The sequence below is a fragment of the Squalius cephalus genome (assembly GCF_949319135.1).
Source record: "Squalius cephalus genome assembly, chromosome: 18".
In the NCBI taxonomy this organism is placed as follows: domain Eukaryota; kingdom Metazoa; phylum Chordata; class Actinopteri; order Cypriniformes; family Leuciscidae; genus Squalius; species Squalius cephalus.
The window spans coordinates 23999859-24024389 of NC_137139.1; the positions used below are offsets into that span (position 1 = coordinate 23999859).

The 24531-nt window shown below is 37.3% G+C and overlaps 1 protein-coding gene across 2 annotated transcripts in view; it reads right to left on the minus strand.

Moving 5' to 3' along the window:
- Positions 1-21525, minus strand: part of casz1 (castor zinc finger 1) — a 183012-nt gene extending 161487 nt beyond the window's left edge. Inside the window, exons 1-2 of one of the 2 annotated variants that reach the window (XM_079849886.1) lie at positions 21329-21525; positions 19300-19360 (exon numbers count right to left, since the gene is read on the minus strand). The gene's annotated coding sequence lies outside the window, so the exon portion shown is untranslated. The remainder of the gene's footprint in view (positions 1-19299; positions 19361-21328) is intronic. The other variant, XM_079849888.1, reaches the window with a different exon arrangement.
- Positions 21526-24531: the final 3006 nt, after the last annotated feature.

The window sequence follows — 24531 nt, forward strand, 5'->3', positions numbered from 1 at the left end:
GCAAAATAGGCTGTTTAATGGCAGTTTCTATTGTGACATCTTACACCATATAGTGTGACTGTGTGATTGCTAATGAGCGACACCTGTGCGACGCACCAGTCTCGTATCTCTCACGGAGGAGCATAAAAGGAGGAGCGACGACAGTGAAGATCAAGAGAGGACCAGGCCTGGATTTAAGTTTCTGTTTTGTTATATGTGACAGCAGTCGTCCATGAGGGGCTGCTGTCTTTACTTACGTTTTGTATTTGTTTCATTTATTGTATTAAAGTTGTTGAACGTTCGCCGGTTCCTGCCTCCTCCTTCCCACAACAACGAACTTGTTACAGTGACAATCTCCTCCACCAAAGGTCACAAAAGGTAAATGTATCCAACATGAGTTCAGATTACACAATATCAGGCCGATTTTGGCACAATCCGTTTGACGTAGGGTGTCATGGTGATTCGTAAATGACAATGGGCCTCATTCATAAAACACAAGCATACAATTTTTTGTGCAAATTGTTCACAAAGCCATTCTGACGTAAATTTTCAGATTCATGAAACTGTTTGTATTTTCAAAATTTTTGTTGGTATGAAAGAAATTTACACCTGCTCCCTAACACTTGTTATTGCACAAAACATTTGAATATTCTGTGTTCATTTAAGGCAAACTGAAGATATTTTGATGCACAATGTAAGGGAAGGGAGGAAGATTCCACAGTGTTGCTGGACATAATTTGCGTAGTTGTAATTCATAGGCGGGGATTATGCTAATTGTGAATGAGCGTGCACGTGCACCCTATTTTCAAATTATTGGAATGTATTAACATTCACACGTTTAACCATCAAATCTGATGTTTACAAAGCGTTTGTGAATCCGAAGGAGAGTTTTTAGGAAAGTCTGTTTTACACGCAAATTACTCCGAATTTACTCATATATTTACAAAAGTTTTGATCGTTCTATCTCGTATACTGTGTCATAGTGGAATCTTCACGTTGTCCCAACAGAAAGACTAGCATGTTTTTATTTTTCGATCCTCCACGACGGGTTCCGACACATCGGTGACATTGACCAATAAGAGCACAGAAGCTCTTCCGTAAAAAACTTTCAAACATGGCGAAACGAAAGAGAGATCATGATATTAGTGCTGCTAGGTGGAATTCTTTCTTATTTTGGGGGTTTTCTGATGACAATAAAGCCTGTACAAAACACGCCGCTTCGCCTTCTCAATGACATCACGCACATTGTTAAAGATGGCAAGCAATGATTGGTCAGGAAGAAGCGTGTAGTCTGACATGTTTCTTGTCCACGACAGGACAAGAATTTAGGAGTCAAAATCGCATAATCTGACACAGTGGCTATTGCAATAAACAAAAATATACTCTAGTCTGAACCAAGCATTAATGTTCAATAACTTGTTTGTATTCAAACTAAAATGAAAAACTGGCCTGAAAAATATACATGGTCTTGCTTATATGCTTAACAAAAAAAAATATTCTGAATTTAAAGACAGATACCTGAAAAATAAAGTGCCAAATACTCACACATCCAGAAAAGAGTCCAAAAACAACATCCATGTGCTTGAATGTCCCAGTTGGCATTGATAGTTCAATTATTGGGATGTGAAAGTTACATCAAACCAGAAGCTAACTAAAAAAAAAGCTTTGCCCTTAAAAAGCGTGAGAAGTCAAAAATGGTCTGGTTAGATGAGACCAAGATTTTTAAAATGAGAGATTTCTAAACTTTAAAGTTTTTTTTATGCACAAATATAATGCAAGATAACCTCACCAAAAACAAACCTGCAATGTACTGGAGTTACAGCAGAGACTGAGATGACTGAGAACAAAGGATATTGCAAAATACAACAGAAGCCGTTTCAGTCTGCTAAAAAATTTACGCTTGGGAGAACGTTCATATTTCAACAGGACAATGATATCAGACGCAAGGGCAAAGTAACACTGAAATGACTCAAGAACAGAATGGTGTATGACCTTAAATAGTTCAGTCAAAGAGTTTTTGAGTTTCAGTGCTCTAAAATAAAAAAGTATCAGAGAGAAAAAATGAATGTGGGATGTGTAATTCAGTAAAATTAGATAATTGGTTAAGGTCTGATTATTGAATGCAGGCATTTAGTGTGACCATTGATATTCAAATAGATTGTCAAGCCAAAATATCACAGCAGTGCCCCCTTTAACACTAAAGCCCTGCCCTGGAGGAGCTCGGCCAGCGGTCTGTACTGTAACGTATGATTGCGGAGCACAAAAAGAATGATGTTTTGTTTTCTCTGTTTCTCCGTCTCTCTGCCAGTTTTTGCTCTGGAGGCAGCTCCTGTTTATGCACATCCCTCGGGCCATTTGTTTGTAGCACTTCCTGGTCCCGGAGTGGCATGCATAATGCAGGAATGAAAATGTTAACAGTGGCAAATAAAATCGGCAAGGTGCCCCCACAAATCAGGGCAGTTTAGGAGCACATTTAATCATCCGTGCATAGGGAGGCGCTGAAATTTATTGTGGCATTTCTGAGAAGATCAGGACCCCATTTTTCCAGGGCCTTCTCGAGCCATTCGCCTTCGTCCCCCTCCCATTGGATTCACATCGAGAGAGATCTTCTGCACTCACTCAACCAAAGGTGCAAAATTTATGTCGCTCTTTGTAAATGTATATGTGGTTGCTCTTTTGTGTTCTATATTAAAGCAATAAGCCGCTTGAATCCGTGCATTAGTGGTTTTACCACAGGTAAGGGGTGTTCTAGATGCCTGTATCTGTGGTATAAACACAATAACGCATAGCCTCGAGTGGCTTAAAGCTTTATTTAAAAATGGCAGCAACAGCAAAACTATTAAAAACACAAACGTTTAATAAATAACTAAATGTATTACTATTAGATAAACAGAATACATTTTTCTTCCACCAAGTTTTTAATTATCCTAACTGCAATTTACGGTTGCATTGAATATTAACATTATTAATATTCAATGAGTGGTCACATGGAAATTAATAGTAATATTACATTCATAATAAAATCATATTTTAGTAAAACATATTGAAAATATTTTTTAAAAAGTTATAAAAACATTGAAATACAAAATATATATATTAAAGTTAGATGAAAAACCTGAACTTAAACTACTTAAATTAGACATCTAGCCTTGGCAAATAACAGAAATGCAAAACTAAAATAATAATATGAAATAAATTCATTAATTAATTAATTAATTAATTAAAAAATTACAAATGACAATTTCAAAATTACTATAATTTAAAACTAATCTAAAAAAATGACACTCAAAATAAATAAATATATAAATAATACTAAAATAAAACTATTTTGTTCAGAACAAATGCAATCAAGGTTTTCAGTCAAGATAGTGTTAAAGTCCACAAAGTGCTTGATGTAAAAACAGAGAATCTGAAACATGATCAAGGCTCCATATTTCTAGTGCAACTGAAACTGAAGACACACAAGTTGCAGCACCATATGGTGGTGTCAGGAAAATAAATGGTTTTAAAAATTCATGTGCGGAGCACACGAGCGATCACAGAAATACCAACACAAGGCGCCTCATGCTTAACCCTGCTAATCAGGACCTAAGGGGGAGTTTGTGGAGAGATACGGCAGCGCTGCTCTAACTGAATTGAAGACCACTTTGGCATTTGGACGGAAGGGCCGGCAGCTGTCTCTAGATCTACGGACAGCGGCGCACGTACCGATACAATCGCCAGCGCCTTTCAGCACTTCCTGTGCAAGAGACAGGCTAATCAAATGAGTCGAGGCGAGAGCTTCCCAAGCTTTCAGTCCAGTGTCCCAAAGCCCACCCTCAACCAACATTAAATCCATCCTCCTCCCCCCCCCCCCCCCTCATTTCTTATTGTCTACCCCCGAGGTGCACTTGGTGTGGCTTGAGTCATCACTGTTCAAGTGTGTAGACCATGCAGGGACACAAGCTGGTGGCAAGGTTACAGTCAGGAAGACGAGGAACACTCGTATTCTGCCAAGCCGGCAAAAAACTTGAAGAGGGCTTGGAGTGAGAAGATGCGCTCTGCTGACAAGGCAGCCGTCACCTCACTGCAAGTGGAAAGACTGATGCGCCCGGACAGCGCTGGAGAGCTGCGCACATAGAGGGGGTCAGTACAGGAAATACAGCTGCCCCCCTATGGGACCAACCAGTCAAACAACCACTGTTAATGCCATGGAATCGGCTTTACATCAATGTCACATGGGAAAATATTGGCAAAACAAATGATCTCTGCTGGAAAGGGATGGTCACATTATGTAGATGTTGATGAAATACAGTGGGGCCAAAAAGCCTGAGACCACTAGTGAAAATGCTTCTATTTTGCATATATATTAGTATTAAAAGACATTTGTTCATTGAGCAAATCTGACTTTTTGAACCATGGAGTGCAGAAATAGCGCAGAATTTCATATTCTCAAATATAAATAAATGTTTTAATTTCGTCTTTCGAATCCCACTGAATGATCAAACCATGTTCCATCAAAACAAGTGTATATTTTCAGTAAATCACAAAGTTGTTTTTAAAGTGGGACTCAATTCAAAGAGAAGGAAACTTAAACCATTCTCCTACAAAACACTGGACCAAATCTATGTGACTGTGACTTAAGCACTATAGCAGACACAAGACCCAGTCAATTTATCCTCTCCCAGTTTCCAGCTTGTAATGTTTAGTAATGACCACAAACCATGCACCCACTTCCATTATTGTGTCATCATCTAAGCTATTTTAAGAATCTGGAAGCTTTTTGGACTTTTTAATAAGACAAATTAGTGGCATGATGTGACGATTAAGTAAAGGCCCCAGAGCTGCGGCGGTAAGGAGGCCCTGACTGAACATGTGGACAAGAAAAGTTAAATTTCAAAGAATAACTAACTAACAATATCCAGCTTCACTTCAAAGCTGCATACCGTTACAAAATGATGTGTTGATTATTTTCCCAGTAAAATATTGCTGGCTTTTATTATTAAACAATAAATGATTTAATTAAAACACTTATAAACAATGTATATGTATCGTGACAGATCGGCTGCCTCCCCCTTATTATCATCACCACGGCATCACTTAAATCGCTGCCCTTTGTCAGGTTCCCGACTGGAGTGGATGTGAGAGAGAGGAGGGGCGCTGTAACAACCAGGACTGGCGGCACCTGAATTGAATGGAGCCTCGTCACAGTCGCTGTTAAATGCCGAGCACACCTCTCCTCAAGAGACCGGTCTGTTTTCCCCATGCACGCACACTGGTGTCCTCGCAGGTCCAGGAGAGGAGAGGGATTCCAAGCCATGAGGTGCCAGACAAATATATATATATTTACTGTACACACCATTCAAAAGTTCGAGATCAATACGTTTTTTTATTTTTTAAAGAAATGTTATTTATGCAGCAAGGATGTACTGTAGTATTAGATTGATCAAAAGTGACAGTAAAGACATTAATAATGTTACAAAAGATTTCTATTTGAAATAAATCCTGTTCTTTTGAACTTTCTATTCATCAAAGAATCCTGATAAAAAATGTGTTGCGGTTTACACAAAAATATTTAGATAATAATCTTTCAAAGTACACCTATTTTTGCTGTACACATTCTCTACAAATTAACAAATAATGATTATGATAAATACATTTATACCTGTCCTCAATATCTGTATCTGTAATAATTGTAATACAATATTAGCTCGTACTGACTTTTCTCAGCCAGAACGGACTACCTCTGATTTATTTGACTGCTATTTGTGACAAACATCTGAAGAGAACCACAGTAAACATTAACTACTACAGCAACTAATCTTGTCCCAAAATCACATAGTTCAGAAGTAGACATGTTGATGAGAAAGCCATGAAAATTCCATGGCAAGACTTAAAGTTTTGTTACAGAGGACATATAACTAAACCACATCCCTCTAATCTCAGGCAGCACTCCATTATATTAAAGTGATTTCATACTGGTAATCATAACAGAACACTCACAGTCATAACAAACACGTAAACATACAATGGCGTCTTCAACAACTCTCATCATTCATGTTGGACAGCACCACAAAATTTAAAGCATTTCACAGTAAACGATAAAAGGCACTTCAAAAGATGTTAAAAGTGTGTTCGGCACGCCATCAGTGTGATTGTCTTACTGATGGGCTGCCCCTCTCATCTCCCACCCCAATGTCCCATGACTTATAAAAATCACTGGGTTTTAAACAATGCTTAGCTGTTTACTGAGCGCATCAGGACAAACGAGGAAAAGAGGATAAGCGCAACGGGGGGAAAAAATGAGTGTCCTAAGTTGCTCCACTATTGCCATAAATCACATCTGCTTTATTGCCTCTAATAAGTTGATGCAAGGCCATTTTTCTTGCTGCCCATCGTTCAAACATTTAAGACATATTTACAAGGAACTTGTTAAAATATTTAATAATATTTAGTGGCAATTTCAGAGCAGCCTGTCAACTGCAAATTTACGTCCCTTAAGTGTTTAAAAAGGCGATGACATGAATAACAAACTGTCAAAACTGCCTCATTTGCATAGACAGGCCATAACTCTGACACCTTGAATAAAAAAAAAAAACAGGATTTTAACAAAACAAGCCATAAAGACAACACTCAGTGTGAATGATGGTGTGCAACTTCTCCGCAAAGTCGCTCGCGAGCAGACAGCGTCCCGCTACAGATGCTGCCGAGATCATGTCAGCTAATAAAGGGACATATATCCTCCTCCCTGAGTTATTTGTCCAGTGACTACGAGTGCAAGATGGAACGTCTCCTACGGAGTCTTTTAATTAATTGCTATAAAAAGCTAATTCTGAGACGCGCGAGCCAAACAATCGTTTCTGCTGCAAATCTTGTCAAATATTTAATGCATCATTTTCAGCCTTAAAGTCAGGGAATGCTGTTGACTAAGCTTGGCCAGCTTTAGAGCTCCATTATCGATTTAAAGCTACCTGGCGTACCGTCCCCATCCATGACGCTCTGCCTGTCTGGCCTTGTTGGCTTGCGCGGGGAGAGTCTGATATCAAGTCGTTTGACCTGGCGATGGCCTGGCTAGTGTGTAGAGAGAAGGGCCCCGTTGACACTGATTGCAGGGCTATGAGTAGTCTCTCCCCTGTGCCCTCTCTGCGCAACTCTAATTAATAGCCTATTCATCTTCTCTGATCTGAGTCTGCACACGCAGTAATATATGGTTAGTTTGGCGAGCAAGCCATTAAAGTGTAATAACCAAGTGCAGGCACTCGATTTGGGAGAGTAGCACCTTCTTACCATCGAGGGGAAACAATTAATTTCTTTGATGATCCTATGTAGCCAATCGCCTCTCTGTGTGCTCCTGAGAGAAAATCAAAGCCCATGGTGCGGAAGCTGGACACACTTTGGGCACCAAAGACGCTGACTCTGTTACGCAATCCTTCTCTAATCTATACCGTCACCCCAGGCAAGAGAAATATCACTCAAGTGTCTCAAAGGCAAGGTGGTTGCCATCTCCGAGCACTGATCTCCGGTTACCTTTTTATCATTTAAGGCTCCCACGGCCAAGCTGAAGGTTAAACGTATTTAATTCCCAGAGAGGCCCTAGGCTGACGCTATTTGCAAAAAAAATCTGCTGAAATACATCATGGTAAAGACCTCAAATCGGGTATAGAATATAAAAAGCACCCAGCCCCCAGCCCTCCAGACTTTGCAGGTGAGGAACCGTGCCAACAGGATTACCTGGTGCCTGACATTGGGGGCAGCTGATGGAGAGAGGGCAAATATCCTGAAAAAGCATGCAAGGGTGTGGTTGATTTATGCAGCTATCGTGCAGGGAAGACAATTATTTTGGAATTACACTTCAATAATATCCCATCTCAGAAGGATTCCCAAACCTTAAATAGACTGGCAGCTAACCAACAAAGTAAACAAAAGGTTGCGCAAACATTGACAGACAATGGTCAAACCGCATTCAATCCTGCGTGGCAGTTAAGGAGTTACTTGGGGAGTTATTCTGTTTCTCAAAGCAAAAATCCATAAACTTCAAAGCCAACATATTGCGAAGGTATCCGACTGAATGATTACTTGAGCACCCATTATGGAACTTTTATTTTGTGTCTGTTAACCATGACAGGCCTTCTTCCCAACTGCCTTTTATTAGAGAGGGAAAAAAACACACTCGCATACATAATAATCTGCTTGGTATTTCACGATTATGTGAAAATGAAAAAATCTGAATACTAAGGATTCAGCTTGGGGTTTTGCCTGCCTCTCAAGCAAAACCTTCTAAACCCATTATTCTTTTTGCTAGAACTAATAACGTTTTTGTCTCTGCAGCTTAAGAGACTAATTGACTAGTTTTTTTGGAGGATAGCCCAGATGGAAAAATAAGTACCCCTTAAAGACCCTATTCCCTCCTCTTCCAACAGATTTAAGCCCCTTATTAATTAAACTTTCACCAAGTCAGGGTTTTTTATTAAAAACGATAAAGTCTACCGCCTTTTAAACAATTCTTTTGTATTGTTTTAAAGGGCGAATAACGATTTGCATGACCAGAAGGAAGTTTTCTTTTGAAATGCAAAACTCATTTAAGATGAGTTACTGTACTTAAAGGAAAAGTTTACCCAAAAATGACATTCTGTCATAATTTACTCACTCTCACGTCATTCCAAACATCTATGTCATTCTTGCATCTTTGGAACACAAAAGGGAGACATGCTGACAAAAGTTCACGCTGCTATCCTCCATAAAATGAAAGTGGATGGTGACCAGGGCTGTCAGAATTCTAAATCTTATGACAATATATGATCAGTTATGTAAGAGAAATACTTTTGTCAAAATCTTTGGTCACCATTCACTTTCACTGTATGAAAAAGAGCAGCTTGGACATTCCAAAAAAAAAAAATCTTTTTTTTGTGTTCCGCACAAAATAGAAAGTCATACGGGTTTGGAATTACATAAGACTGAATAAACTGACTTTTTTGTGAGAACTACTCAAGTTGATGCAAATTGGCTTAATACTCAAATAACAACCATTGTGTGTTAGTATCACCACAGTTAAACTGCTGTGATGTGAACAAACAACATGCCGTGAGGATCTGAACTTGAGTCTGAGAGCTCTGGTTGACAGGATGTTTACCATGAGGTGTGTCTTTACGTTATCACTCTGGTACGATCAGTCATCATCTTGATCAATTCATTAATTTACATTGCACTATAAGCCTTGAAACAATATTTGCGAATCGATGTCATGTGGTTCAGTTGTTGCTACTGCTGCTCAAAACATATTTTTTCAACTATGAGGTTAGAAAAAACGACTACAAATAAAGGCGAGCTATGCCACTGATATCGAGTCCAGAAGCAGCCAATGAATTCTCAGGGATAGTGGGAGGTGCAGCCGGCTGAAACTGAACTACACATTTTCGAGCACGACCAAACACGTGTCTTTCCTGTCTGTGTCCATACAGTATAGCACTATCACAAGACCCAAAATAGATCAGCTAAAGAGCAAGATGACCCATGGAGTGTTTGGAATGTGGATTTAGAAGAGACTGACAGCAGAGGCTGCTTCTGATGTTTAAACCCCAATAAAACTCGCACACGTCTTCTGTAGCGTGAAGCTAATGGATCATTCTAAAGCCAACAATCAACAGGAAATCAACAAAACTATTTTTTTTAACTTTATTTGTTCATTTATATTAGTTGATGAGCCTATTATGTTGGCAAAATTCACTTCCCCACCCATATTCTTCTCCACCCTAGATCAATAGTACAGAATGCTGAGGTGTGGTTGTAAAAATAAACAGCGAAAAATGTGTTTGTACATTCGTTTTTTTTTTACATTTTCCCATAATGATCATACAGCAGAGTCAAACAGTAGCTGGCATTGTTAAGGTGATGTCTTACCGACACTATGAGAAAGTTTTAACTGCAAGGCCTTGGTTTATAGTCTCTTTTACACATAGGTGTATCACAGGGCTCGAATTGATCAGTTTCCACAATATCTAGATCTCTTTAAAATCTCAATTGTTTACTTTAGTTGCCAGCTCCTTCTCATTGTCAAATATATATTATATAGCCTAGGTCATTTTCACTTTTTGAACTTTTCACTTTTCAAAGAATAATGACAAATTAGATCTCTTTATCAAAAATGAAATCTCAATTGCTCAAATGGAAACTTTAAATACCCGGTCATTCTCATTTTCAAAACTATATTATACAGGTCACATTTTTGAACCCATGGAAAAGAAAAATGATAAATGAGATCTCTTTAATATCTCAATTGTTTCTCATTGTTTTCTTGCTTCCTTATATTTTCTCCATAGTAATCTTTCATGCGTTTCCTCAGGGGTTTTAGAAGAGATTTAGAAGAGAACTCGCATTTGCCAAGACACTGAAGTCCGCAATCCAAAGTCAGAGATTTCAGTATGAACTAATTTCTCATCAAAGTCCTCCAAGATTATCTGAAATTATTCTGCCCACAATAATTATTGTCTCATTTATGTCTATTTTTATTTATTCTAATGAATATTAACGTCTGGCACAAAACTGATACTTACAGTACACAAAACATAGCTGAGAACGCCATTTAGTCTCCTGAGCTTTGAATTTCTTCTGAGAATAATCATGTACTATTAAGCATGTTTAATGCAAACTTTATGTACAAGGAGCACAACAACGTACAAAAACTACTGTTATGCAGTTAAGGGTTTCCGGGACAGTTTTTACATCAACAATGCAAGATTAATATGACTGTTAGGAAACAAATCAATCAAACAAATCTACCCATCCATTTTATTCCATACAAAGTGCATTACACTAGAAAAAAATACCTTCATTGTACTAAATAAAAGGCTTCATTGTATGCTCTTTGCTTTCATTCAGTTGTAACTACTTAAATAACTAAGTTAAATAAGGAAAGACAAATGACAAACATTTTTTAAAGAAGAAAGCTTCTCTTGAACAAAATGTAATAGACCGAAAGACCGGCACAAATATCACATTTCATGAGAATTGCTCTTTCCAGTCATTCCACTTGAAAAGAAAAAAAAAAAGAAAAAAACAATTGAAGCCTGCTTGGTAATTTTTCCCTCAGATATCTTTTTTCTGCTAACGAGATGTCACTAATATGTTCTGGAATGCTGGGTGAATGGGCAATATGATTGGCTACAAGGAACTTAATGATGTAAACTAAATGTGTGAGGACAGCTTCTTCGTAGATTTTTTTTTTTATGCACAAACACATTTGTTGACAAGCTTTTCCACAAGAGTTTGCCATTTCACCAAGGCTTTACTCACAAATTAGAAGTGATGAATCGTTTCTACGGTGCCAAATCCTTTTACCAATCAAGCAGCCTTACTGTTTGTTAGATTGTGCATTTTCCCTCAATTACATAAATTGTAAGGACAAGACGGAATAACGTAACAGGCAGAATAATTAAAAGAATTGCGGTTTTCCTGTCTCCATTTACTAAAAAAACAGCTGATTGTTTACCTGTTCCTTTCAAATAATTAAATGAGAAAAGCAAATAGTGTAAGACGTCTGTTGACGTAAATGCATAAGACAATTGTGATGTGGATTTCACTTTATTGTTTCTCTCTCCAAACAGCATGCTATTCTGACATAATTTGCACTAGTGTGCCATCCTGAGAGCATCTAAAGCCATCTTTAAACAGTCCCATTTAAAATTCAATGTGATTAGCTGCCAAATTGCTACCAAGTCTTTGCGTCTGCAGCGTAGGGATGGGGTAAAAATTTAATTAGGATTCGTACATAAAAGAGAGGTCTTTGTCACATTTTGCAAAATGCATCCCAGAATGACCACAACTTTCAAAGCTCCTTTGCTCCTTTGAATCAAAAGTAATCGATCTAAAGGGAGCGGGAGAAGAGAAAGTAGAGAAAAAACACAAACACACGTAAATGCTTAGGGAGGACCTCGGTGGCACCGCAAAAACCCACAGGACGCAGCATGTTTAAATAATACAAAACTTTTCTTTAATCACAGTTTAGAAAATTGGCTAGGATCTTCAACAGGAGACAGCTGCAGAGCCCCACAGCCATTAATGAGATTCGCTGAGGGTTTCCCCTTAAAATATTTACACCGTCCCATGGCACTGCAATACTGTCCTAGAATGAGGAGATAAGAACCAAGGAGGTGTGCTGAAGTTCTCCTAATCAATTTGCTAATTACTGGAGTGGCTACAGGAGAAGGGAGGAATTCCTTCTGGCAACACAGAGTACTAATAAATGCTAAAAAAATTATTTACTCAGACAGCCAAGTGGAATTCTGAAGTGGAATTACCACAAAAGCTGATTGAGACGGCAACCGCGGAGGTATATGTCAAGGAAGAAAAAGGAGCGGACAAATAAGCGGTCAATAAGGTTGTTCCGTAACATAGGAGGCCAAGTATCCAATTGCTGAAGGTGAGAGTAAAAACAGAGGCGTCAGTGCTGACACTACACTTTCTCTTTTGAGAAAGAAGAAGCTTTAAAATCATTGCGTCTTTAAAGCAAAAATATGAAAAGAAAGAGAAAGACAAAAAAAAAACTGAAGTGAAGAAATACACTTAAAATGTATAGCTGTTTTAATATATTTAATTAATAATAGTTTAATATATATTTTAATATAATAATATTTAAATGAATGTATTATTTAATTATTGTTTTTGATTATTATTTATTTAAATTCAGTACATCAATACACCATCATTCACTATGGTAAGCCTATTATAAGTATTTATATTTTAGACCTAGCGGGATAGTTTTTACGGGAAATTGAGTACACGTGTACGTCTCACCATATGAGCCGATGGCCCATGCGCCCCTGCGCGTCTCCTCATATCCGTAAATAGAGAAAAGTTACTCCGGCTACTATGACGCGTGTATGGTGTGGGAGTGCCATAGGTTAGTTGTCACAACAAGCAAGAAAGTTTGGGGAATCACCCGTTTAAAATTAAAAACAAGGACAAAGGAAACAAAGGAGAGTCTGCTGGCATAAAAGAGAACACAACAGAGCTTGTGATAAAACTAGAATCAACATTGGCTTGGCTTTTCGGAGGTGGCGAGAACTGAGGGATTTGAAATGTTGTAAATGCAATGAGGAGATGTTGTTTTTATTATATTATCGAACAGATAAATTGCCATATAGCTCTAACAGAGTTCATTGTGAAGCATTATCTACTATGAAGGTTTATATTCATCCGCACAGACACGCAGAGCTAGCCTGGGAAAACCCAGACAACTTCCGGCAAATTTAGATTTGCTCTGCAAGTAGTCTGGCAAAGAGCTCATTCAAGCCCATTTCCATGGCCTCGAAATCGCGGCACCAATCAGAAACGTTGAGGCGGGCTTTACAAGATGACGATCGCTCTGATTAGTTTTAGGTCTAGCCTATCCAATTGCGCCCAGAGGCATTTGAGCGACGTCCACTCTGTTGGTGAAGCGCACCAACTTTTAAATGCATTATATTCAAATTGCAAACACATGAGGACAGTCTCCATGAAAGACCCACTGGCAGATGAACATGCTACTACATTTCTCTCCGAAACGGTAGGAAATTAAATTAGATTTAATAGAGGATTTTAACTGTGACAAGATGATTGACAGGGCAGTTTACGTGACAGGATGCACGCGACAGATCCGTCGGATAAAGATGACGAAGTAGTATGTCCCAAAGCTTGCCTACTTTTTTGCTACACATTCAAAAGTAAATACATTTTCTTCACAAAAAGAGTACATACTTTTATGGCGTAGTGTAACTTTGGGACACCGCATATGGCTTTACACGATGCTGATCGCTCTGATTGGTTTTAGGAGTTTTAGGTCTATCCAACTGCGCCCAGAGGCATTTGAGCGACGTCCGTTGGTGACGCCCCTTTGGAAATGAGTTATTAAAGGAGCTTTGCCAGACCATAACTCAGTTACTACTGAGAATGGTCTGGTTTTAACCAGGCTAACGCAGAGCCGAAGCCCAACCAAAACAATGATCTTCCGCAAAATGCATGCAGTTTTGTTTTTTAACTGCTAGAAGGCTAAAAGTTACATATTGTACCTTTAAGACATTAGATTTTATTTCAAGTAACGGAAATGTTCACTCATATGTACATCACAATATAAAAGATCTGTCGATACATTGTGACTTTAAAAAACAAACACCACTATACAGTACACTTCAGATAGTGGTTTTAAGCTTGAGCATGCTAATGTGAGCTAATGCCAAAATTAGTAATTAACTGCAAGAGATTCGATAGATTAGAGTTTGCAGTTTAGTTTAATGTTAAGAAAACCCACTTCTAGTGTATGAAACCACTGTCCACAATAGAAAGAAGTTCAATTAAATTTTATTTAGTGTTCAAGATAAATGGCAACAAATGCAACAGGAGAAGAACAGAGTAAGGCTAAGTCTTTGGCTCAGTGCAGCACAAGTCAGAGGTGTGGTAGACTTTTGAGCCCCTCCGCACCTCAGGAGAGCAGCAGTCCCTTTCCCACCCCAGAGGCCAGACTCAACACTGAACCTGTCACCGAATGCAACCCACATCCTCCTCGAGGTTACAAGAGGAGAAACAGGCGCCTTCCTCCCGCTCAGACGCGCTGATTGCAGCCCCTTTTTCTGACCTGTCCCTCGGCCACGGCCTTCCCGCCCCGCCTGTCACAGCGCACCGTATGTCTGCTACTGCACGTGCATCAATTAACATAAACTAAAAGCCCCAACAGCAAATGATAAACAACACCACAGAGGAAGATGAAGAAACATCTTCTTTAACAAGAGTGCAGAAGCTCTTAGAGCACGTGCCCCTCATATTTCCAGTCAAGTTGATTTTCAGTGCAATAACATATATATATATATATATATATATATATATATATATATATATATATATATATATATATAAACCCTGAACCTATCCCTACATCCTTATATTACCAGTACTTTCTTGGGTAACTTTAACTGTAAGTACACATACTGTAAAATAAAGTGTAACTATTATTATTTTTTATTACTACTTCTACCATTATTAGTACCTGTCATAATTTACTCACCCTCATGTTTTTTAGGGAAAACAAAATGTTGCATTTCCATTTGAACCCAGTCTTTCTTACCAAAAAAAAAAAAAAAAAAACCTTTCCAACATCTTTGGTGCTAAAACACATACATTTTTAAATACATGTTTTTTTGTTGTTGTTTTTTTATACTACACAGAAATATATTTCCTTGGTTAAACAAAGTCAGCCATGACCTCCAGTATGATACCAGTATCAAAGCGAATGGATAGTAAACCCCAAAATGAAACTTCTGTCATCATCTACTCACCCTCACATGGTTCCAAACTTAATTACATGTAGGCTAAATAATAACAATAAATGATGTCAAGTTTCATTTTTTTGGCATACTATCCCTTTAAATAAGAACAGATTTATGCTGCGCTTTGCATAAGTCTTAGATCGGTTCAGCTTGAGGTAAATCTCAGTGGTACTTTAGGTTTTACAAAATAAGTTTGAGCTTTTACTCTCCAGTAATTGAAAGACTTTAGTGTTCTGCGAGGGGCTCTCAGCATCAGCCTACAGCAGGATTTAATTTGTTCTTGCTGCCTCTAGTGGAGAACAACTGATCTCATATGCTCAGTGCAACAACAAAAAAAGAGACTTTTTTCAACATCCATTCAGAAGAAGATTAAAGTGGGGAGTTCAAGTAAAATTAATCAACCTGTAGTTTTGCTAGAATCTCACTCTAAGTTTGGCTTGTGAGAGCTGGGAATTCACTTATAAGATTCATACTTAACTAAAACCCCTGAAAAAAAACATTTCACCTACAATAAAAAGAAGTGTTGTACAAAAAACAAATGATTCAAACGGGTTGATAACCATCTCATGATAATACGCTTCTCTCATCCCTCTGGATTGTTGAATGCAAACTCAGTTTTCATTTGTTTTCACTTCCTCTCGTTCCCTTCTACCGTGCACCAAAACGGATGACTTAAAAGAGGCAATTAACAGATATCACAAACAACTCGTTTAGCAGACGCCAGCACAGATGAATCAAAGGCTAAACAAACCCCTATGGGCATTAAAGGCAAAAACAACAAAAAGAAAAAAAACCTGTTGCTGTGACATTTTGTTCCTCTCACCTCAACGCGCGCCAGTCACAATGGACTGCTTTGCGGAGGTTATGTGCTCTGATCACCATGGCGATGGCTCTCTGCCTCCCAGGATGCCCCAGGGGGCGATGAGAGCAGGTTGCCATACAAACCCTAACCAGGAATGGGGAGGGGTTGAGACTACAGGGAGCTCTGTAACAGGAACGAAGCTCCGACAGGACTGGACCGATGCTGTATCGCCAACCAGTGCAAAGCCGAGGCGCTCCCAGAGGTTCAGCGCTCCGCTCTCTCAACATTTTCCATCTCTGAGCCAGAAAATAACAGTGGCACAAACACGGGCAATTACGGGCCGAGGGCACCGCTGCTGAGGCTTTGCATTTCACTCATAACCTTTGAAAGGGCAGGAAACAGAACAAACGGTGAGACTCAAAACATCTGTTTGGGGGTAAATCATCTTTAAGTGACAGAGGGAAGCTGAAGAAACAGACAAAGGCCAGCAGCTCTGCTTAACAGATCTGACTGTGTTGTGTTTGTTCATTTAGCCCATGCATATTCACACTGAGCGTCGCAGTCAATCAAGACCTGCTTTTATACTGCTATTCATTATGATATTTATGCACTGCATGATGTGTATAATATTCTGAGGGCATGAAATAGGCCTACAAATAGATCAGGGAGATCTCCAAACTAGGGGCATTCAAAACAAGACAGCCAGATGATGCACTAAACTCGCCAGTAAGCTAAACACAGCTTTGTCCATGCAATCATTTAATCCTCTCAGAACTGTAATAAATACCTGACAGCAAACAAGTACACACTGCAAACATAAGTGCTGGTTTAATACCGTGGAGTGCAGCATTAACAAACTGCTCTTATGCGAAATAAAACATTAATTCAACATGATCTGAATAACATTTAATCAAAAGATTTGGAATGATTTCATTGATTTTTCAATAATTAATCACTCATATATCAGCGTCAGAAATTACCTTATTTATAAAGTTGCAATATTTACATAAATAATATAAATATTTTGGGTTTTTTTTACATTTATGAAGCCCATTTTTAACCAAATAAAACTAAGTGTAATTGCCATAATTTAAGATAAAATTCCTTAATTTAATCAATTAATTTGATGTATATATTAAAATGAAAGGGAATTTCTGTGTCATTTTTGTCACTTTCTCTGGTATTTTTGACCCCATTTAGTTCTGACCCTGATTGCAATATTATTAAAGTTAATTTAATTCAATTTAAATTAAAAACAAATTTGTCAAAAAATTTCTGTTGCACATACGTTACATCAATATAATATAATATCATATAATACACTGTAAAAAAAGAAGCTGTTGCCTTAAATTTTTAAGTACAATCAACTTGGATGTTTAAGTCATTTCAACTTAAATGACATTAATCTGACTTAAAATATGAGTTGAATTTGTATAACTTATATAAAAAGTTGAAAATTGCTTAACTTATTTTGATGAGTTAAAACAATGTAAAAATATGTAATCTTATTGATCATTATTTTTTACAGTGTATAATAATATAACATAATAAAATATATATCATAAAATATAAATAAATGATATTATAATAAATATTTTTATAACCAGTTCCTTTAATGGTTAACACCTAAAGCTCAAGTTAGCAGACAAAACGTTTTTACAGCGTAGAAAGCATCAGTTCATGCACTTCTAGCAGGGTTCTGTAACTGCTGCTGGGGGTTCGGCTCATTCTGTGTCCCAGTGCAACCAGCAGGGAGGGGTGTGCATGTGCCTTTGTCCCCAGTAACCTTGGCCAGTGTTAGGATTACCTTGCATTTACACTCACTGCTCCTTCTTTCCTTAAGACTTATTAAGAATGATAATGAGCTCGGAAAGGGGCAGTATGTCCCTTTCTCTGTCTTGTTAGCTCTCTCTCTCTCTCTCTCTCTCTCACTTACTCACCCCCCACCCCCAAACCGTTTCTCTTGCTCGCCTCCTCCAGCATTGAAAGGACCCAGGACAAATTACCAAAAAGGCCATTTTCATCTATGAAGTGAAGGCTTAAATCGATACTTATTCCATGCCTTCAAAATCAAGCCTATATTACTGATGTCAGTGTGATTTGTTTATTTTTGCTCAAGTATATGCATGCTCTTTCTGTCAAGGGGAAATGCTCAGGATGCAATTCACCTTGAACCTCAATTATATTAGATTTCCCCACTGGTTGATCAAGCATGCAAAGAGGACATTTCCAGTGCACTAAAACAAAAATAATAATGACTATTAAACAAACATGTGGCCTATGCACGCCTGCGTGTTGAGAACGGAAGATTTTACAAGGGTTCACAATAGTGTGAATACAGATACCAAATCATTACAGCGAGCAATTTACAAAGTGGTGGTGTAAAAAAAGCAATTGCATTACATCTCGTGAGCTGTCAAGCATAGCGCAGAATCATGAATGTACATTTGAACACAAGGGTTATACGGGTTCAAAGCCAAGGTCAGAGGCACAAAGAAAGCAGGTCTTGGGTAGCACCGGCTCCTTGACACTTGCAGTAAATCAGCGAAACCTGCTTGATTTTGACTGAAGCAAGTTAAAGAAACATCTCAAAAATGACATGAAAAGGTTTTCACCACTACTTTACTATAGAAAGCATTTAGTGTTACTGTTAGAACCACCATTTATCAACTTTCAGCACGCAACATCTTAAAGTACGAATAGCAGAGATGGAGAGGTAAGGAAGGGAATATTCAAGGCAGATGGACGCTGAGACTGATCAACACCTGTAAAACCGCTCTGACAGTTCGAGCTGGATGGCTGTCCAGATGGAAGTGCGTCTCCGGGCACGAGCCACATGCCACCACATTCCACAGACATGTTACAGATCAACACTGTGGGACGGGGCCCCAAACAAAGCTCGTCCCTAATAACGCCCACATTAATAACCAATTACAAGCAACCTGTGAAGCTTTCGAATGTATTTAATGGATTTCAAAAAGCTTTAATAATTTGACTTTTAAGGCTTTTTATAATATGCTGAATTCATTCATTATTCTATTGATTAGACACAAAGGCTTGTCATTTGACACACAAAAAGGCTGTCCTCACACATAATTACTTATTAAATATGTATAATTTTGCATAACGATCAAAACCATAATGTATGATTTGCAGACGCACACCACAGACAGTGGTCACACATCACACACGAAACGCTCAGGGCACACAAACACTTACATTCTAAACATCAAGGTTTCTGTTTACCTTCTCTTGGATATCACAGGCATTTTAAACACGAGATGTTTCCCCTCAACTGATTGGCTTACTGGAGACAGGGAGAGAGAAAAGAGAGTAATTAATTACTTATGTGAACCATTGCATGAGAAAGACAATAAACCTGCCTGGTCGCCATGGATATGACATATTTGCTCAGAAAACAACACAATAATTAGCAAAGCAGAAAGATCCAGCGAGAATACGCGAACTCTGGGGTTTAAAGTGGCAGTGATCTTTTTACATGCTATTGCTTTCAGACACAACACAAACACACATAATGAAAGGAAATACACCTCGTAAACTAATACCACTCAAATAGTTAGAAAATACAAGCTGTAGTAAATACTTTTTTATTAGTCATTAATCCAAAAGAAAGGGTGGCAAAAGGAGGAAATGTTATGAAATATTGTATAATAATGATCACACATTACATTAGTCTTCATGAAACTGTGTATTTAAAAAGCTGAGTAATCCCAATTATGTACTTAATGCACAATTATTTTGTGGAGATCACTGTAAAAAATGTTGCTGCAATTAGTTATAACAACTTAAAATTTGTTGAGATGACTTAAATATTCAACTTAACTGAACTAAAGTTAACTACGTACCTTTTTAAGTTGAAACAACACATTATTTCTTATTCTAATGTTGAATTTTAAGTTGTGATAATCACAGCAATCATTTTTTAGTGTACATACTAGCTATTTTTATTGCTAGTAATTAAAGCAATACGTGTAACATGAACAGTGTAGTGTTATAAGAAGTTCATTTTGTCAAAGACAAACTGACTAAACAGTTGAAACAGAAAGCAAGTTACCTTTTACCTTACTGCTGTCCTCTATTGACCTATTGACTTCATAAGATGCAATGGAACATATGCTATTGCTCAGAATAAAACTAATATCTAACAATTCATTTATGATTGAGAGCATTATAATATTGTGCCAATATATATATATATACGAAATTTACGAAAAGAATTGGCAGCAATGGTGACTAGATTTCACTGTAAATATACAGTGATGATATGACAAGCTTCCAAACGTGTCGTTTCGTGATGCAAATGCAATCAATTAAGATTTTTTTATTATTATTTAATTATTTAAGTAAATTTCTGTTTCTTACCAGATTAATCAAAAGTTTCACCAACTACCTACAAGTTAGAGTGCACTAAATTAAAAAGTTGGGTTCGTTTATGGAGGTAAACATAACAACAGTTTGTACAGTACTATCAACAAAACTAAATGGACTATAAACCCTGTCATAAAATACTGGCATTATTTATCACTTTATTGCAGATTTACATAACCCAAATATATCACAAAAAAGTCAGGTGTCACGAAAAAATACTAAATTACAGACAGAAATCCTATATATATACACAAAAGCACACTACCTAAGTTACATACTTGATTCACCATGCTTTCACTTTGCACTCGCGTGGCTTACACCTGTTAGATGCCCGATCACGTTGTGGGTATTTAAAGCTTTCATAAAACTTCCGATGTCAAACTCTCTTTCGTCTTATATATTTACATTACCTAGAACGGCATCAAAGAAGAAGAAAAAAAGCACGACTTGTACTGTAGGCTACACATCTTTATATTACAGTATGTGTCAGAGACACGAGAGATAGGCTACATATCTCATTGTTTTAATAACTGTAGATCGAGCGGACAGGTAAGGACAGGCAAGTCACGAGTTATCGGAGGCGATTAAAAAGTTGGTAACTACTTTTAGACTAACGTATAGAAAACAGCCAGCGGTTTCCCAGAACCGGTCCGCGACTGTCCCGCATGTACAGTGTGTGATTGTAGGGGCGCAGAGTTTCAGTTCTCACGTTCTGCACTAAGTGACGCGTTCTATTCAAAACAGAAGCTTTATAAACGCAATAACGGAATTACACAATCGATCTATTCCATCACAAATACCCGATCATATCAAACTCACTGGAGTCATAAACTAATTGTTACATTTGACTAGTGAGGTGTAGCTCATCCAAAAACAAAAGTCTTACCTGTAACGTTACTTCCTGGCTTTTCCGCGACTTTCCAACTTAGAAGAAATGTTGTGTATAAGGTGGATGACAAGGGAGCATGCGTGATAAAAGTTGCCTCATTTTTTCATTATTTTTTTTTTTCTTGTGTTGTTATTATTGGATTTTCCTATTTCTAACATAGGGCGGGTCGCTCGGAAGATCTGCCCTGGAGAGCCGCTTCAGAGAGGGAAGAGGAATCTTTAATTGAATATCTCAGTTAGCACAGTAAGTGAGGTGGAAAACACGGAATGGATTCCACCGCGCCTGTCAGGTTAATTGCACCGTGGTATTGATCTGAGCTGTGCACTGCATGAATGATATGGGACCTTTTATTCAGTTCATTCATATGACATTGTTGGGGTGTCTTGTGGTCACCTTCTGAATTCACAATCCTGATGACACTTGTTTTAATAAAATCTGTGGAATAAAAAATGCTCTCCTCTGCTGTTTAATTACCATTATAAACCATTTTGAATGTTTCAGTGCACACAATTGAACTGTTTTACCTTTGAACAAGAACTAAAAAGAAGTGAAATTTCAAATTATTAACTTTTTTTGTCATTTTAAAGATTAGATTTTCAAACATGCAGACATTGTACAAAATTGAAAATGACCTTTAATTGCATTTTTATCGAAGCTATTTTTTTTTCTTCATAATACAGAATCATGAAGGTTATACAACCAAATACCCTAAATGGGCAAAAAGAGCTGTGATAATGTATTTCAAACCTGAACTTCTCCTTATCTAAATTCTGCACTCTTGTGAATTATTGACAAACAGATTATTGCTAATTAGCAGTTTTGTGATGTGCCCTGCTCGACATAAAAAAGAATAAGGGGTAATCAATAGCATAGTCAAATAACAAGGTAATGCTATAATCTTAATCTTGTGAAATCAACTTTTGCAAACATTTTAAAACTGAATCAACATCAATTGAAAAATGTGTATATGTATGTATGTATATATATATATAAATATCAGCTTATTAAGCAATGTTGGTAAAATAATTAGTATTATTTTATCATATACTAATTATTTTACCAACATTTCTTATTAGAGGTGTCTTTACATAAAATCATTTTTATAAGACAACATAAGGATAACTTTTCACATTTTTATCTATTAAAGTGGGACACAATTATATTTCAAATCTGCTGTTTAATAAATATTGAAAGACACGTTCATAGTTTAAATCCCCATCCTATTATTGCCTGTGGGATACTGTTACAAACGGTACATATTTAATGATGAAATAGCCCCACAAGCCCACAATGTTCAGAGGTAAAGCTCATGTTCTGCGGTTCAGACTGTTGGGTTCATCACTTTTAAATGGTTTGTTTGAACATCATGTTACACAAAAGAACTTATCTGAGGTAACGCAAGAACTATGAAAGAGAGAAAAAACAGCTCACACATAGAATAGCCTCTTGATTGATAAAGCTTCATTTTATACGTCGTTTTGCAACTTCTAATGTTAAGCTTTTTAAAAAAAGAAAACTTGTCAATTTCTCTGTTTCATAAACGAAACAAGACAGATCCAAAACTCCAAAACAGATTCTACTTGCCCTTCAGTTGATTCCCCTGATGGTGCAATACTGTGATACAGAATAATTATGTAGTAAGAAAGAGCAAAAATCAATACATTATTCTGCAGATCACTTGATTCAGTAATGACTAGTACAATTATTGCCATCCATTGATTCATTAGAGCGGCTCTCAAGGGCAGACCCAACAAACCCTTAGCCTTCTGACTTCTTCTCCAGTGCCATCACTAATTATGAAACATTAAAAGCTAATCGCAATGTAGGACAAGGTTAGAAGAGCCATACTGCTAGGTGGAACCACTTAAAGCAATTAGTTTCCTTCTGTCCACATATTTGGTTGAATTTTTCACTGGTCATTGCTATTAAAAGAGGGAGGAAAACAACACAGCTGGTATAAACGGAAACTTCCAGCAGCAACATTATTCTTAGTGTGACATAAACAAGAATATTTTGTCATCAAAAAGGGCAGGTAAAATGTGTTTCTCTTAGGTGTCTGTTGCTGCCTAACTGGAATGGGAGGGGTGTACGAATAATTGGAACAAAGACAATACTTTAGTACATTCCATGCAAACTTAACAACACAAACCGTTGAGAACAATAGAAATTGACAAACTGATGAAAATCACTCCTAACGTCTGCATTGACAAAGTGATAAAGCACTGTCCATATGGCCCTGCTGACATGTAAGCATTTTTAATGCGAGGACACCTTTGCCCTACGCAAGCAGAAAGCCTTGACACCGGATTCAGTGAGTATAATCACCTCTAACATAATGGGCTTTAACACGTTGTCTCCTCTCAATCGCATTGCATGAATAATACACCAAAAGAAGACACTTAGCTTAAAATATTAGGTGTTTGTTGCAACAAAAGGGAGTGACAGAAATGAATTTGTTCCTCTGAACAATTGAACATTTGTTCCTCGGTCACCATCCACACAGGCAAAATAAACAGAGCTGAGGTAGTAAAAGGTTTTCATTTTGACCACAAATTAAGATGGGGGTTTAAAAACCATACGGGTCGTTCTACAAAATGGGTGTCGTGTGTGTAAAAATGTCCAAATAAATGAATTAATTAATAATATTTTACATATATATATATATATATATATATATATATATATATATTAGAGCAAAAAAAAAAACATTATTCTGCATGTATATGTGTGTGTATATATATTATATACAGTATATATATATATGTATATTAATAAACATTTTATTTCTAATATTTATTTTTAAAGTTTAGTTCAGTTATTATAACTAAGTTACTATTAACTTAGTTCTTGAACACTGTTAAGCAGTTATATGAACCCTGCTGGCTTTATGAAGACATAGTTATGCCCAACATTTTAATATATGATATATTTAAATTAATTACTTCTGCTTGATGGTACAGTACACTGCAATTTATTACAATACATTATATAATGTTTAAATGACAAAAATGTGCTTTAAAACCACTTTATCAAGGACAAAGCATTCACTTCATAAAAACACCCTTACATGACGGAATACAACTGTCAGAGGAAAAAGTATCATTTCTCTCTGTTTCGATACCTGTCCTCAGACAGATCCCTGTTAGAGAGTAATTAAGGTCGACTGTGAAACTCACTGGCATATCGTGGAAGGGCAGGCA